Source organism: Simochromis diagramma, unplaced genomic scaffold, assembly GCF_900408965.1.
Source record: "Simochromis diagramma unplaced genomic scaffold, fSimDia1.1 OVJJ01000321.1, whole genome shotgun sequence".
Lineage (NCBI taxonomy): Eukaryota > Metazoa > Chordata > Actinopteri > Cichliformes > Cichlidae > Simochromis > Simochromis diagramma.
Window position 1 is genome coordinate 12418298 of NW_024386772.1, and position 16813 is coordinate 12435110.

A 16813-nucleotide genomic window follows, 5' to 3' on the forward strand; every position below is an offset into this window, starting at 1 on the left:
TGTATAATCTGACAAAAACAATAGTATGAGGCGCTCAAAAATGTTTTGAAACGTGGAATAGCTCAAAAAAAATCTTACTTGGCATATTACATCAGGTCTGACAGACTTTCCAGTCAAATTCACAGCAATAGGGTGACACCCTCCACAAGATTCAACTGATGGGTTTTTCTCTTTCTTTTTGCATAATACATGTGCTCTTTTGAAACTCATGCAACAATATTTTTAGCGCGATCACCACACGATACTCAGCCTTTCAGATCTTTTTATTTAAATTACTTGTCTCCACACGAACTTATAGGAAAAACTAAATTTAAATCTAAACAAATCATGATGGCTGTGAAGCCCAAGTCTCATCCCAGAACACACCAAAAACAAAGGTTAAAAAGTTTGATAATAAACTGCAGCCCAACTGCAACTATTTGACAAATGCTCCAACTTTAGAGACGGAAGTTAACGTGTCCTGTTTGTTTGTGATCCATAATTCACTTCTCATCTCCAGTGAAGCATGCTTTTTATGACACAGAAGATACTGAGAGCAGAGAAGATAAGAGTGTAGATTGAATCACAGCCTTTGTTAAAGGTGTCTTTGTTCATATATTGTGGGATGATTTTTATCACTGGCCTCCCCATGAAAAGACAAGGTATGTTTGTGCTGGACGGCAGTTTGCTTTGCTCAATGCACACTGCAGGTGGCTGAGGGAAGAGGAGAGCCTGTAATGTGGAAATAATAGAAACTGTGGCTTGGTTATACAGACCCTGTTTTTCAGTGTGAAAGGTGATGGCTTGCACAGAAAGGTAAGGAGTTTTTATTGTTTGTTCTTTTATAATTAGCAATGGCTTTTTATTGTGACTTTGTATTAACCTTTAGTGTTCAGTGTGTTTGAGGGACAATGACTGCATGGTCCATGCAACACAAAATAAGCCTGTTTTCCTTGAAAGCATAATTCACAGTTGATATAGCTATTAAACTGTCTTGCTCTGGCTTGAGCTGTCTTACTTTCTAGCAGCTGCTTTGAAAACACTTAGCTGGATCAAGTTCAGAGTTTGTGTGTGTGTGTGTGTGTGTGTGTGTGTGTGTGTGTGTGTGTGTGTGTGTGTGTGTGTGTGTGTGTGTGTGCATGTGTGCATGAATTCAGACAGACAGGACAGCATCTAGCTGTCAGATGAGAGTGGCTGTGGCCTGTTTCTCTTGTAACACACACAGAAAAGTATTAAATATGCACAGCTATTTTTTGCATGTATAGATTCAATTATATTTCTTCATACTAATTTTAGTTATTCACCAGTTGCTCGCTCTGGTATAAAGTTGCTCTTATTGTTAACAGCAAAGATCCGCTGGCACAATTATCAGTAACATTTTGTCAAGTCTCATGAGGTTTAATTCTTGTCACATTTTGACTATTTGAACATCCCCTCTGGATTTCCAATGAAATCATCTCATCTGGGTAACATATAATGCTGTAAAATCCTTCCTCTAATACACCTTTGAAACTGAATCAACTGTTCCTGGCTCAAGTCCCACCTTCCCACCAAATTTCATGGAAATTCATTTGCCCGGGCTGAGGTATCCTGCAGAAAGACAAACAAACAAGCAAGTCGATTTCAGTAAGTGTGATGTAGTTCCAAAAGTACTTTATTTGGGTTTTTATTTCTGGGGAAAATTGAGGGATCCATTGTGTTGTAATACCATTTTAATAGCTCCATGTTGACGTAAGTGTGACGCTAAACATATTAAAACTCACTTTAGCATTTAATGAAAAGGCAGAAGAAAAATAAATTCCAAGCAACTCGCACTGACATGACTCTTCAATCATCTGCTCACAGGTATGACAGTGAGTGTAAATCAGCACGAGTCCAACATGAGTGGCAGCTGCCGTCACTTCCCACTTAGCTCTGGGATCGTATTCGTTTTTGGGGTAGACAGCAAGAGACAGAAAGGAGGAGACAGACTTAAACAGACTCCAGCCTTCCCTCTTAATGTCTGCCTGTATTGTGGGGAAAAACTCTGGTCAGAGTTTGTGGGCTTTGGGCTCTTGATTAGAAAAGGAAGAAACAACAGAGGAGAGGCAACCGCGCATGAACCTTAAGTGTCCTAAAGAATGAAGGAAGGTTTTAATTTTCCTATTTTTGTGAGTTTCATCTCAAAGGAAAGACCCGGGTAAAGATTTTTAGACTTTTGCAGAGCATGTTGGCCAATTTCTCCTGGGCCTCAGTCACTTCTACCCCACATGTAAATTATACTTTCTGGCTTCTAATGTGCATACAAAATTAAATTACACAGTCACCCACAGGAATCTTGCTTCCTTTGGTCTCTGCTTCTGTGTTTTAATACAGTTAGGCACATTTCTTCGTTCAAGCCAAGTTATAATGCTGAGCAGTTAAATTGGCATAAATTGTCACAGTATTGACATGATTCTGAAGTTCATCGGGTCATCAGGTCCATAAATACCATATATAAAACATTTAAAATCACATTTTTCTGTGCATGACATGTAAATCCTGCAACACTGGAATCTTAAAACAACTTCTTTACAATTTCCTACATGAGGATAAGCTCTCTTTGCAGCCACCACAGCATCCTAAACCTAACCCAGAACAGCAGGCCTTCATTTTGTCTAATAATCTCCTTGATTGCACTCTGAGTCAGTTTAAACTTGGTGAACTGTGAAGACTGGCATGCCCTCCATCTCACCCAGTCAATCCCAACCACTTCATAACCACATGTGAAGCAAACTCCTTGACTACTAACAAACCATATTTCACCCCTGCACCGCATCAACCGGACCACTTTTCTTTGGTTTCACACTCAGATAGGTTATTTAGGGCAGAATTTACAGTTGTAGCAAATGCTAATGGAAGGCTAAGATGCAGGTTTTAGACATTATTTATTAAGTTATGAAATCTAACATTTAACATGTCTGGGGAAGTTAAAGGATTCATACATTTTTACATCTTTAAGCCAAAAAGATGCAGATTTTTTGTTAGGTTCACACACAGTAAAGCAAACTCTCAGTGACGGATGTACGCACTCCTGTTTTCAGATTCATTGCTACTCATCACACCCCCTCTGAAACCGCGCAGTGGTGGATGTTTTCCATTTTGGTCTGCGGCCAAATGTATTTTCCAGGTTGTCTACTTAGCAAGGTCGAAGACCCGGGGATGCTTGACTCCACTGGTTCCAATCACAGTCCAACCCCCATGACAGCTGCTGCGCGTTAGGACCTCCCATTGACCTCTGACCTCACACTATCCTAAATTCATTCTATTAAAATACCATAATGTGGGGTTTACTGGACCAATTGCAGGTTTTATTTAAACCTATTAGTAGATGCAGAAAGGTGGAGGTGAGGGGTTGCAAAGAAAGGAGTTTTGAAGAGATGTAAGGGGGAGTGTTTGAAACTGAAGGAAACAATTAGTCCAAAACATCTTTGGGTGTGTTTGGCCTTCGGCCACTCTCACATTTTAATGTCAGGAGCATAAAAAGAGCTCAAGTGTTTCCAGATTATTTGCTGTGTTTTCTCCCTGACACATAACTGCTTAGTGAGGCAGGGGTTTTGCTTGCGATAGTTGTATATGTTCATATGAATTAGGGATTATGAACGGGGAGGTTTTGGAAGTGGTTGCAGTAGCCTGTTGGGAAGAATTATTTTAAGACAGGTCCTCAGTCTCTTGTCATTCGTAGGCCTTTTTGGAAATCTTTGATCTAAAAGCTCTTAGTAGGTATCCTGGTTGTGTGACTCAATTCATGTGCAAGCTTGGGAAGTACAGAAAAGTTGTGACTATCAGCATAATAGTTTCTTAATATTGGGTAAAGGTGAAGCTCTAGGTCGATTCCAGGAGAACCGATCAGTAAACTTTCATTTAATCTTACACATGCACAGTAGAAATGTCCATTCCACATTATTTTCTTCTGAAATAACAGCCTAACTGCTTAGATGCTCAGATCGGACAATATTTCACATATCTTTCCTCAGTATTTTCCCAGGAGGAGCGAGGCGGTATGTGGGTTCCTTTTTTTACACTTTGTGATCTATACCCCCATCATTCTTTCTTTCTTTCTTCCTTGACATCTTCAGGGCATATGTTCTGAGTAAAACTTGTGGTGTGCTCAGTTTTCCACATTGTCTACTTTTTTGATCCTTGATTCTCATAAATCATCTCCCTAATTTGCTTGAGAATTAGATGGTGCGGGACATGTAGACATTAAGAACAGGACTCAGGGGCGGCGAAAGAACAGAAAGCCCACCCCTTGACTTTACGGGAAATGAGAGCCTGTTCCACAATACTAAATCTATTTAAAGGAGTTGTCTGGCTGTGGGGCCTTTGCCTCATTGTGCTATGATAACTGCGGTGCATTGTTTTTATTTACAGATAATTAAAACAAGAATAAAAAACCCATTTTCACTCTTGATTTTTATGTCCCTTTTACGAGCACAAGACTGCACTGATTTTTGCACGCATGCAAGTGCACAAAGCCAGTGTGCAGCACAGTGCACACACACTAACCAGAGTGAAACCTAAATCTCTTGTGTACAATTCATATATTACAGCATAATTTATAAGCTATTAAAACGATTATTGGTGAAGTGGATCAAATTCTCCAATTAGGCTTTTAGTGCAACAAGCCAAGACTTTCAGTGTTTATGAGCAGCAGTTAGTCTGCATGTCTCCAGCCTGTCTGCAACCTGATTTTGCAAAAACTTTTTTAAAAAAGCACATAAGCACACCTGCTCCTAACCGCATGAAGAAGTAGTGTGTTGTGATCATCTTGATGAGCTTTATAGTATGTGATGTTACAGCCCTGAGGGTATTCCCATGGCTTGATGTGGATTCACTTAATGTGCAAGTGAAAACTGGTTGGTGCTACAGGATTTACCGTCCCCAGAGGGCTCATGTCAGAGAAATTGCAAAACTCTTTTCACGAACTTCAGTTGGACTTTACTTTCAGCCTCATTCAGAGTAAATAGATTTGGACACTTCTCACGACGGCTGAAGTAAACAGTGGACTGACGGCCTTCCCAGATAGCAAAAGACTCTGGGGCGGATCCGGTCAGGAGTCATTGTCTGGGTACGCTCACTACAAATGATGGTGGCCACAGTTTTTAAGGTTCCATTAGGGGTTAAAATATAAAACACTGCAAAAATATTTAGTTGACATATATTCTGTCCTGATTTATTACTAGGTGATGATTTTATTCAAATATGCTCAAATATAGTGTGTACAAAAATGTAGTAGGAACAGGTTTGCTGTGGCATCTAAATCTAATGACTAATGTCTAAAGTTAATGTTTTTGATCTCTCTCAGCTGACTATAACATCTTTGTTCCACTTGAATTGCTCAGGGCTAAGAACAGTGCAGAAAGTTGGTTGCAGTCTGCAATCTACTGACATCTAGAGATGATATTTTACCCTTTGTAACTTTAATTAGTCATTCAGGTTTGTCTGAATGGACCAGGGGATCAGTGTTGTAGCACGTAAACGACCAGCATATACAGATCATAAATTAGCCACACACAGCAGAGAGCCAAAAACTAACTTCAGGTGCTCTCTTATTCACAAGAGCTTGCCACAACAGGTAATGCCGGCTGTTTGATTGCCAGTTTTTTTGTGTTTTTTTACACTGGATGCAACCTGCAAATGATTTGGATCTCCTCTTGGGAACAAACTGGGAAGCTTTCACTTGTTAGGTGAATATGTAAAGCACTATACTGTGAAGCCACTACAAACAGCACAGCGTAAGCCAACAGAAAAAGGAATCCTGCACATCTGTGAAAGAGCGCCTCCTTTTTGTTGTTAGTTTTTTGTTTGTTTGTTTGTTTTTTTTGTTTTGTTTTGAGTTTTTTGCTCATTTACCTTGTGTGACACGTCGTGCCATATAGGTTCCCTACTGACGGTTACACAGACATCACCCGCCTCAGGCAAGGAAAGAAGGAAGCAATTGCCAACCGTTTCCACTGGTTATAAGTTGCAGGGTATTTCCTGGTTACCACTTCACTATTTCTAACTGTTTGGCTGCCTGTTGCAAACATGCAAAGCAACAAAGTGAAATGAAGTCATGTGTAATATTTAGTCTCACTCTCACAGTAAGCTTGAAGTTAAACATGGATGTGACGTACAGTGAAGGTAAAGCTGTTGTTCTGTTCAACATATGGGTTTGTATGTATGTGTGCTCTGGTCTGGTGCTGGTGGTGTCCACCTTCATAATACAGCGTGGGAAACGAAGGTCATCGAGGTCACTTCCTGTTCACTCTGAATAGGTGCAGAGGTGTATTTTGGGACAGAAGAGTCAGTGGGAATATTTGTGTAGCAGGAAGGATAGGGATTTTCAGACGGTCATTAAGTCTGATGTTTTCATTCCCAGAAGAATTTCACTTTCTCCTAACTTTTCCCCTTTTTATATATTTCATGCTCCGCCTTTGGTTATTTTCTCTAAATATGACTAATTGCTTTTGTATAATAAGTTATACGTGTTTCGTCTCCCTAATAATTAACCTTTTAAGAGTTTTGTATGGCTCAGATCACTTCAGGCCACTGTATCACTTTTGATGAGTGTTTACCCTCAACTCACTGGTGACTCTGTTCAGCTCTGAGGGTTATCAGTGTGGAGATGAAATTACATATTAGCTGAAGATGGTCAAATCACCAACATTTTAATCCACTCAACACACTCACCTTGGATTACCTCTGTGTTTGTTTGTTTCAGTGCTCTTTGCCTGTTGGTTCAGTCACTTTTTCCTTCAAAGATAATGATTTCTAAATATTTTGATCTAAATAACAGTAGGATTTTTAAGACAAATGTTTTCAGTTGCACTTATTACTAGTTATCTGTCTATTTTAGCAAAATTAAGAAGATATACTTTTACTTTACCACTTTTTGCCTGCTAATGACCACCCCAGGACAGCTTTGGCTGCATTTAATGCTGCGTATAAATCTACCCAACTACAGGGCCCTTATGGTGATGTGCAAAAATTAACTTCCTCTTGTGGATTATATAAAGACCCGTAGCTGGTTAGCCTGATTGATGAAGGCCAGTTTTACTTTTGGGAATTTCTCAAATTTGGCCCACTTATAACCCTTTGAATCGAGACTTAAATCTAAGAGTAAAACAGCTCAATTCTCTGACTTGTTTGATGAAAGTTTTAAAAATACTTAAATACTATATGTGTGTGTGTGTTGAATATGTTTGTGGTGATAAATGTGCAGCTCAGACCAGTTTTGTAGCTATAAATAACTCCATGCTTGTGGATAAATTGGGGCCAAATTTAAAAACAGCAAATAACCTTGCCCCCCTCCCCCCAATAGCCCAATTTTAGCTCCATTGGTGCCTTTATAGCTTGAAACTCAGGTACATATATTTATGACGGCTGTAAAGTATTGCTGCTGTAGTTAATCTCCTAATGACGTCTCTCTTCCTCTGCTACCAGTAAGTCTGGGTTCAGACTTCAGGGACCAGTTGGCTGGAGACAGGAGGGGGGAACGTGGTCGATGATTTTGGGATGCAAATTTTAGGGGGCTAGGGGCTTAAACTAAACTGTGTTTGTGATTGAAAAAGGTGAAAGAGACCGGGTTTCTTCTCTTTCTTTCTTTCTTTCTTTTCTTTTCTTTTCTTTTCTTTTTTTGATGACATGCATGTGACATGGCATATTTCAGACGCATGAGATCTATTACAAGTGAGAGTGCCAGGAAGAAATTTTGCTAATGGGAAACAAATGGGCCACACTTCTGAGCTCGTGTCACTTTTGCAGGCAGTTTGTTGCCATCTTTTTTTTCTTTTCCTTTTTATATAGACATTCATTTGCAAAGATGCTTTGCATACACCTTATAATAATATTCACCAAACCATCGTGCAGTCTGCTTTTGCATACGTGCTTGTGCACAGGTGAGAGTGTACAGTCATATCATTTATGTGGATATGAGGTTGTTGTTTTTTTAGTACCTGACCCTTCACTTATAGATATAGGATGATGCCCCGGTGACACTGGTACACACCGAGCACAGCAGTTACTGCCTCTTCCCTCTTTCTGTCTCCACTGTCCATCTTCCCTCCTCCTTCCTCTCGCCTCTCCTGGTTGCAGTTGTATTTGTGCGCCTTGGGAAGATTACAAAGAGGTGCTTTGTGAGGGGATGCAGCTGCTGAAATCCGACTAGATCCAGCTGAAGAGAGAAGGGAGCAGGTGGGTCAACAACGCCACCCTGCTGTTCCCAGAATATCAGGCTGCAGAGCTGTGCCTCCCTCCCCCACACAGGCACTCTCGCACAGACAAACACACAGCAACACATGCACACACATCCTCAGAGCACCCCAATCCCAGCCCATTACACACAAACATTATAACATGTCAAAATAAAAACACAGCAACACCCACAAAACAGCAATACAGCAATATGCACATGTCAAAGGACTACCTCTGTGGAAATACTGCCCACTCAAACAAGTGTGTTTAACAAGAATCATTCATGTAGTGGGAGAATTTTGGCAGAAAGTTTGAAAGCTACACAAATTATTCACGCACACACACTTAGTGCTGTGTACTAAGGCCTTATGCTAATTCTAGGTCGCACCTTATGATTTAATTAACAGCAGCAATGACACGGGCAGTCCACGTGCTGTAGAAAGCAGAGGAAGATCCTGTCAGCTTTGTGAAGCTAAGATGTTAACAGGTCAGGATGCTGCCAAAATGTTGGATTTCTGAATCACAATGGGGACATTGGTAAGATGACCCTCATCCGGCTTTGTGCAGCTCAAAAAAAGGGCGGCAGGAGATGGAGAGAGGAAAGGAATGAAAGAGAGAAGAGGAAGTCATGCAGGCGAGCGTTCTCGCTCCCGTTGAAGTGGATCAGATGTCTCACCGCCAACCTGACTGCAGGGGACACGATGCTGGACCAAGGTGACATAAAAAGAACAAAATTTACTTTGTTTTTACTTCTTCTTCTGTTTTTGTACTGCTGAACTTGAAAAATTCAAACGTTGATGATGTTTCCACTTTCCTTTATCATCTCCTTCTACAGCCTTAATCAGCTCCAGATCCAAATTCTGTACTTTATACTTTATAGAAACACCCACCAAATTATAGATGCATTTTTGTATTAACTTTGCATATGTGTCCTCTCTCCTGTCATGTCCCATAAGCAAGCTTTTTGATAATCATAAAAGAAATATGCTAATAGGATGCAAAGCAGTTGTGCTGCACTGAAAGCTGTGGGCTTTGTGAACTATTCTTCAGCTTTATGTTTCTCTTACTGAAGTCTTTCTGTATACTTAACGAGAGTTTTGACGCACGTGACTCCCTCCCCATTGCCTTGGAGCGCCCAGCCCCCCTTCATGTGTGCAATAATTCAGCCACACTGATAATAAGTTCTTCTGTCCCTCCCTGAAAATGCTTGAATGTCATTTCATACACTAGGCTTTACTCTGAAAGATGCCACTGTCCCGCACACTTAGTATTCTTTGCTGTCCCTCACCATATTCGCCACATTTTTGCTTAAGTAAAAACCAGCAACTTTAAAATTTCCTTCAGCTACTTCTTCCACTTCTCAAAACAAAAACAAAATAAACGTAAGCTGGCAATATGTCACCAAAATAATCCGTATTTCTTTCCCTCTATTATGTCTAAATGACTTCATTTTTTTACGGGTCGGTTATCGTCCACAATTCACATAGCTTTATCTGTGGGTACACTTGAGTTCAGTGACATGATATCCATCACAATTCTGTCACAAGCACCCCGCAGACCTCTCGCTGCCTCTTGCGCCAGCGTGGAAAACGCGGGTCCCACTGTTCGTGCAGTGCTTCAGGTTGTTATTCTTTTTTCTAATATGTCATCCCGGTTCATGTGATATCGAAGAAACAACACATTCTGGGTCATTGTGGGTTTCTTTCTTGCTCAGATAACAGTTTGTGTGGGAGAGTGATCGCCATTAGAAGGTGGATCTCTGAAAATGCAGACTCTCAGCCATCTGGAGTTCCATCTCTACACATGTTTTAGAGTGTGGGAAGCTGCAAGAGTGTGTCACTGGTTTATATCAAATCACTAAATATTTCATCAACTCTGTGCTTAGTCGTGGGTGTGTGGAAGTTATTCTTTGAGTGGTTTTCCTTTTTTTTTTTCTTGTGGCCAATTACTCTCCCATCGCTGTCATTTACCTTCATTTACATCAATTCATTTGTCATATTAAATTTGTTTAAGCCATGCAATCTGTGTCCAACCCACGTTTCTGGAGTTTGACAAAATGAAGCCATATGCTGTTGATGTGGCACTAATCAGATGCGTTTAGCTTAGCGCTGTCTAATGTTAACCAACTCTAGGCAGCAGCAGAGGATGAGCCAGCTCCTACCTCTCTTCCATATCTTTGCTATAAGTGTAATGGTCCACACATTTCCTAGTGAAGCACTGGGCCTGATTGCCGTCATTCTCACATCTGCTTCCTGGAATAGCAGTGGGGAAGTCTCCAAAGAGCTCCCAGTGGAGTGTGGGGCATGTGTGCTCACATATGAGGCGAGAGTTTTGAGACGGGGGCTTGCCGGTGTGGTTTATTTTCAAAGGGTTGTGCTGAGGATGTGTTGAGAGGTTGAGGAGTAGAGAGAGTTCTCTGCACTCTGGTTTGGGTTTCACCTCCCCGGGACACAGCTGGGGAGTTTAGGTTAGGAACCGGGGGATGGGCCCGCAAGGATTTTGTGTTTAGACCAAAGCACAAACAATAGAAAATTTTATTTTCTGTGTGTATTTTAGAGCGACAACAAATAGAAAGTGCACAGCCTTGTTCGTAATGTTATAATCTTACTGTGAAATGATTACCTAGTTCTTTTTGACATTTCTATGAACTGGTACACATAGTCTGAAATGAGAAAAAAACATGCAAACAACTAAACTGAACTCCAGCAGAAGAAGGAAGTAAATTATCCACACCAGTGCTACCTAACTGTCATATTTGCACCATTCATTTCCCTATTTTTCACCAGCCACAGTAATGTGGGCAGTGATAGGCATCGCTCCAAGTGGGCCACTTTGCATTTAAAAAAAAAGCTTTGGCAATATGGAAAATGCACAGAGGTAAACTGAACTTATTTGCTTATTCAAAGCTGTCACTCTCTCTTTTCTAGGCTGCGTTCTCCAGCAGTCATAGCAAACTGGAAAGTTTTGAATGCAAAATAAGATGCAAAACAAAAAAATTTGCATCACTGTACAGTTTCAGTACAGAGCCGCCTAGCCTCACATGTTAAACAGAGACATTATTTAAGATGGTGTATTTAAGTATTTAGGGTAATAAATGTCTAACTGAGTGTTCAGTGCAATTTTGAGCAAGTGGAGCATTTACTCTCATTAAGCCAAGTGTGCTCCCAGAAATGTTTTCTCTGTAGAAAAAATCACTTTAAAGGCGTCACAGGCAAGATCACTGCACGCACAGCAACTTGTTGACTATAAATTTGAACTATATTAGTTTAAATTTAGTGGGCAGTTACTGAGTGGGATTATTTTAAATGTCTTTTGTGCTCATCGTCTGCTTGTCAGTACTTGTTTTTCCTTTCAGCTGCAATTCTGATTCTTTTCCACACTTTCATTTTTAAACTGTAAACATCCTATTTTACGCCCACCTCTGGGTTACTGCTGCCTTCTTGTACTTTATGTTGAGAATACATATTGGAAAGCAGACAGACAGCATGTCTGGATTTTTTTCCCCTCCCCTTTTTAATGATTCTTACTGTTTCTCTGCATTTGCTGCATGGTGTTGCCTGCCAAACCCCGAGAGTGCCACAGTGTGCTGCTAGCTGCTGGTGTTTTTTCAATCAGGCTGGTGCGGACCTGGGAAGCATTGTCCGTGCCTTGTGGAAATTCAGGTGCCAAGAATATAATTTTCCTTAAGTGCTTACAACTGTAAAAACCAACGCTGAGACTGAAAGCAATTGCAGATCATTTAAATTGGAGAAAAAGGTGAAGCAGCAAGTTCTTTAGTTTTCGTAGAACTCGGGAAACATTATGCGGTCTGTCTAATATATGTTTCATTTAAATGGTTTAATTTTTAACTTGGTAATTTATGTTGGCTGTGTGTGATTCCTCTGGGGGAAATGCCACTGGCTGTGGTTAAACCGAAGACTACAATTTGTAGAAGGTGTATTGGGCTTTCATATCAATACTAATTTACCAAAGTAAAATATGGAATGAAAAGGACAGCAACATCTAGTCTTTAACATCTGCCTATGGCTGTCACTTGAACTGATTGCCTCTGTTTAAACTAGTCTGTATGACTGTCTATAGCCTGGTTTTTCTTTGCTTAGAGGTGAACTTATAACTATGTTCTGTTTTGGCTCAGCAGGAGTTCATCACCCAGACTATGTGAGCATGACGTTGCACCTGTCAGAGAGGAAGGCTTCAATCATTTCTGTAGGCTGTAGCTAGGGAGAGCCTTCGGTCAGAGTCATCTTCCAGCCTCAGGCACGCCTGAATTTAATCATTTTTATTATTTTTTAAAAATGTTTTAAGTACAATAATGATAGAGAATTTCCCCTGTGATTCCCACGCCTTCTCACTGTTCCCACCGCTCCTTGGAGCTTCCCCTTTCCAACACTTTTCTATCTTTTTCAGACATCAGAATATTTCTCTGTTTTCCCTCTTAACTCATCTGACTATTAGTAGGATGATTACAACCTGATTCATATTTGCTGACTCATCTCTGCTGTTCTTGGGATTAGCTGGCTTGCCATTGGCTCCCTCAGGTCCGAAAGAGTGGAGAAGGTTTCTCTGGTCTCTTTCTTTCTCCCTCTTCCACCGTATGTTGAGTCATTCTCTGGGAAAAGCAAATCAGCGCTCCATAGAGATTACAGAGAATACGCTCTCCAGTTCTGTTGACGAAGGGTGAGGTTCTTCTTCTTCTCACCTCTTGAGGCAGGACCACACAGCATGTGAAAATCTGCTCCGCAGACACACCTCGGTTTCCATGTGCAATAAAACATACATGTTTTCCCACAACGAATTGCATCACATGACAAATGAGAGATGCAGACTCATCCGCGCTTTGTTGTGGGAATAACCTCAGAAATAATTCAATTTGTGCATATCTCAGGAAACAGGTAACAAATGAAAGACGGCGGCACTGCTGCAATCTAAACAACTGTAAGCAAATAGACATTCTTCCTGGAGTTCAGCGGCATTAGTATGTCAATTTTTTCCAAACAGAAAAAAACCTTCTCCTATTAAAATCAGATGTGGATGTCAGGAGCCTACCTCAGTTACAAAACTCGCGAACACCAGTCTTTTTCAGTTGTATATGTTTTCTGATTCCAGGAAGCTGCTCCAAATTTATATTACGTCGAATTTGGCCAGGCAGACTCAGATTGAATTTTGTAAAGTCATTTGTGTTTGCGTGTGTCTGGTGTAACTAATTGCATTTGGTCGGCACATTCAGCCGCTTCATGTTTGTCAGTAATGATTCGAAGGGACCACCATGACATTCTTTGAAAATTCAAACCCTCGATTTCATTGAACTAATCTCTTTATACCTTCCACATTGTTCATTTTCCTTAAATAACTGTAACCGCTGAAGCAGCCCAATTACTGCAGCCAGTAATACAAAATCTTAGAATTTCTAAAGGTCTCTTTTTGCAGCTTTCTTTGTTGGAAGAAAACTGAGAAACCAACTTTCTAACAAGCAAAGAAGCAAAGGCCATCTCTGGTGTTTTTAGTGCTTCAAAATAAAATAAAGTCACAGTTTAAATGAATTCCCCATGACACCATTAGAGACTAAAAAGTGTCTTAGCCACCGTTACACAACTTTCTTTTAAAGTGGGAAGTGTAATGGAGGTGGTAAAAAGGAAAATAAGCATAAAAAATATCACAAATACCATGTAATTGTGTATTAGACATGATGTACACTAAACCACTGTGTGTGTGATGGTGAAGCAGTGTTTAACATTTGACTTAAAATCCAAATAATGTGATTTTAGTTGGAGTTTTATGGAGTTTTATGTCCCAAGTGAATCGTCAATAAGCAGTTATTTCAACAGATCTCTACTGAAGAGTGGACTAGGCGTGAAAAGGAGTGCCTGCCATCATCAGGGTGCTTCCATTTATAGCCACCACCTCCTTATTTTTTCACTTTTTGTCTTTCACGCCTTTCCCTCTGTGTCTTTTGACCCCGTCCTTCACCCAAGGGACAAGGCTGAAGTGGCACTTCTTGAGTTTTGTTTCCTAAATGGGCTTGTTTGTTGTGTCTAGTGTCTGAGCTTTTGCAGGGCTGAACTGAAACATAATATAATGCTGCACTGGGCACATGGCAAGTGGTGGTTTTTGGGATCCTCTTAGTGGCTGGTGGCTTCTTAATTCTGGACACTGCAGACTTCTTGTTATGGGCAAAGACTTCTCATCATGGGAACATGGTTTTCTGGCTTCCTCTACCAACTGTGACCTAAATTTTCCTTAAATACAGCTTGCTGTCTTAAGTTTTAGTTAGTGAGATAGAAAACTTGTTGAAACGTTAGTAACAAAGAAGAGCATTATGGTTAGAAACTGACTACGTGAATAAACATTCTACTACTGTTGGCTTTAACCCCCAAAAATCTATCAGATTTTCTAACTATAGAATCAAGACCTTATCTCAAAGCGCTCATCTTCTAACATCCACATAAATTCACTGGCTAGAAATGCACAATAATTCCTTTTTTTGTTTTTGTTTTTTTGCATTTTTTCTTAAAATTCAGTTAAAAATTGGGCTATATCTGGAATCAAACTTGATAATCGCTCTTTTGTGAAGCCCGTTTTAGGGAAAGGCCACATGATTGCAAGACACCTAAATAAAATTCAGTTTGTTCATTCAATCATTCATTCATTCAATAAAGGTGGCGGTTAAGAGTCTGACGCTTTTTTTTAATTCATGAGGAAATGGTATGATCTGCTTGGATCATACCATGTGAGGTTAAAGTGTGTTTCCTTGGTTAAAAAAAAAAAAAAAAAACATTTTCATGAATCTCTGCTGCAACATCCAGATGTTGGGATCAGTATTTGGCATAAACATGAAAGCATGTATCAATGTTTCCGTGCTGCTGGTTGTGGTATAATGTTCCAGGGGATATTTTTTGGTACATTTTTCATCCAATTGTGCATCAATTAAACACCACAGCCTACCTGAGTATTGCTGCTAAAAATGTCCATCCCTTTATGGCCACCATCTACCCATCCTGTGTTCACTGCTTCCAATAGGATAGCATGCCACGTCACGTAAATCATTTCAAAAAGGCTTTTTGATCATAACCATAAATTGAATGTGCTTAAATGGCCTCCAAAGCCACCAGATGTTGATCCAATAGAGAACCTTTGGAATGCAGTGAGAGATTCACATCATGGATCTCTAGATGGGAAAACCACCAGTAGCTACTTGATGCTACTACGTCAATATGGGCCAAAATCTTTTATTAAGGCATTAAGGACTTGAGGCAGTTCTTAAGTCAAAAGAGGGTCCGACCCAGTACTAGTTCATTGATCGATGACTGTCTTGAATTGGATTGAGCATTGCTGAATCACTACAGGGAGTGCAGAATTATTAGGCAAGTTGTATTTTTGAGGAATAATTTTATTATTGAACAACAACCATGTTCTCAATGAACCCAAAAAACTCGTTAATATCAAAGCTGAATGTTTTTGGAAGTAGTTTTTAGTTTGTTTTTAGTTTTAGCTATTTTAGGGGGATATCTGTGTGTGCAGGTGACTATTACTGTGCATAATTATTAGGCAACTTAACAAAAAACAAATATATACCCATTTCAATTATTTATTTTTACTAGTGAAACCAATATAACATCTCCACATTCACAAATATACATTTCTGACATTCAAAAACAAAAGAAAAACAAATCAGCGACCAATATAGCCACCTTTCTTTGCAAGGACACTCAAAAGCCTGCCATCCATGGATTCTGTCAGTGTTTTGATCTGTTCACCATCAACATTGCGTGCAGCAGCAACCACAGCCTCCCAGACACTGTTCAGAGAGGTGTACTGTTTTCCCTCCTTGTAAATCTCACATTTGATGATGGACCACAGGTTCTCAATGGGGTTCAGATCAGGTGAACAAGGAGGCCATGTCATTAGTTTTTCTTCTTTTATACCCTTTCTTGCCAGCCACGCTGTGGAGTACTTGGACGCGTGTGATGGAGCATTGTCCTGCATGAAAATCATGTTTTCCTTGAAGGATGCAGACTTCTTCCTGTACCACTGCTTGAAGAAGGTGTCTTCCAGAAACTGGCAGTAGGACTGGGAGATGAGCTTGACTCCATCCTCAACCCGAAAAGGCCCAACAAGCTCATCTTTGATGATACCAGCCCAAACCAGTACTCCACCTCCACCTTGCTGGCGTCTGAGTCGGACTAGAGCTCTCTGTCCTTTACCAATCCAGCCACGGGCCCATCCATCTGGCCCATCAAGACTCACTCTCATTTCATCAGTCCATAAAACCTTAGAAGAATCAGTCTTGAGATATTTCTTGGCCCAGTCTTGACGTTTCAGCTTGTGTGTCTTGTTCAGTGGTGGTCGTCTTTCAGCCTTTCTTACCTTGGCCATGTCTCTGAGTATTGCACACCTTGTGCTTTTGGGCACTCCAGTGATGTTGCAGCTCTGAAATATGGCCAAACTGGTGGCAAGTGGCATCTTGGCAGCTGCACGCTTGACTTTTCTCAGTTCATGGGCAGTTATTTTGCGCCTTGGTTTTTCCACACGCTTCTTGCGACCCTGTTGACTATTTTGAATGAAACGCTTGATTGTTCGATGATCACGCTTCAGAAGCTTTGCAATTTTGAGACTGCTGCATCCCTCTGCAAGATATCTC

At 40.5% G+C, this 16813-nt stretch overlaps 1 long non-coding RNA gene across 1 annotated transcript in view; it reads left to right on the forward strand.

The window, feature by feature from the left end:
* The first annotated feature begins 96 nt into the window (after window positions 1-96).
* LOC120745010 overlaps window positions 97-16813 on the forward strand; it is a 38757-nt gene continuing 22040 nt past the window's right edge. The window contains exon 1 of the long non-coding RNA XR_005698526.1: window positions 97-795. This is a non-coding gene — a long non-coding RNA (uncharacterized LOC120745010). The remainder of the gene's footprint in view (window positions 796-16813) is intronic.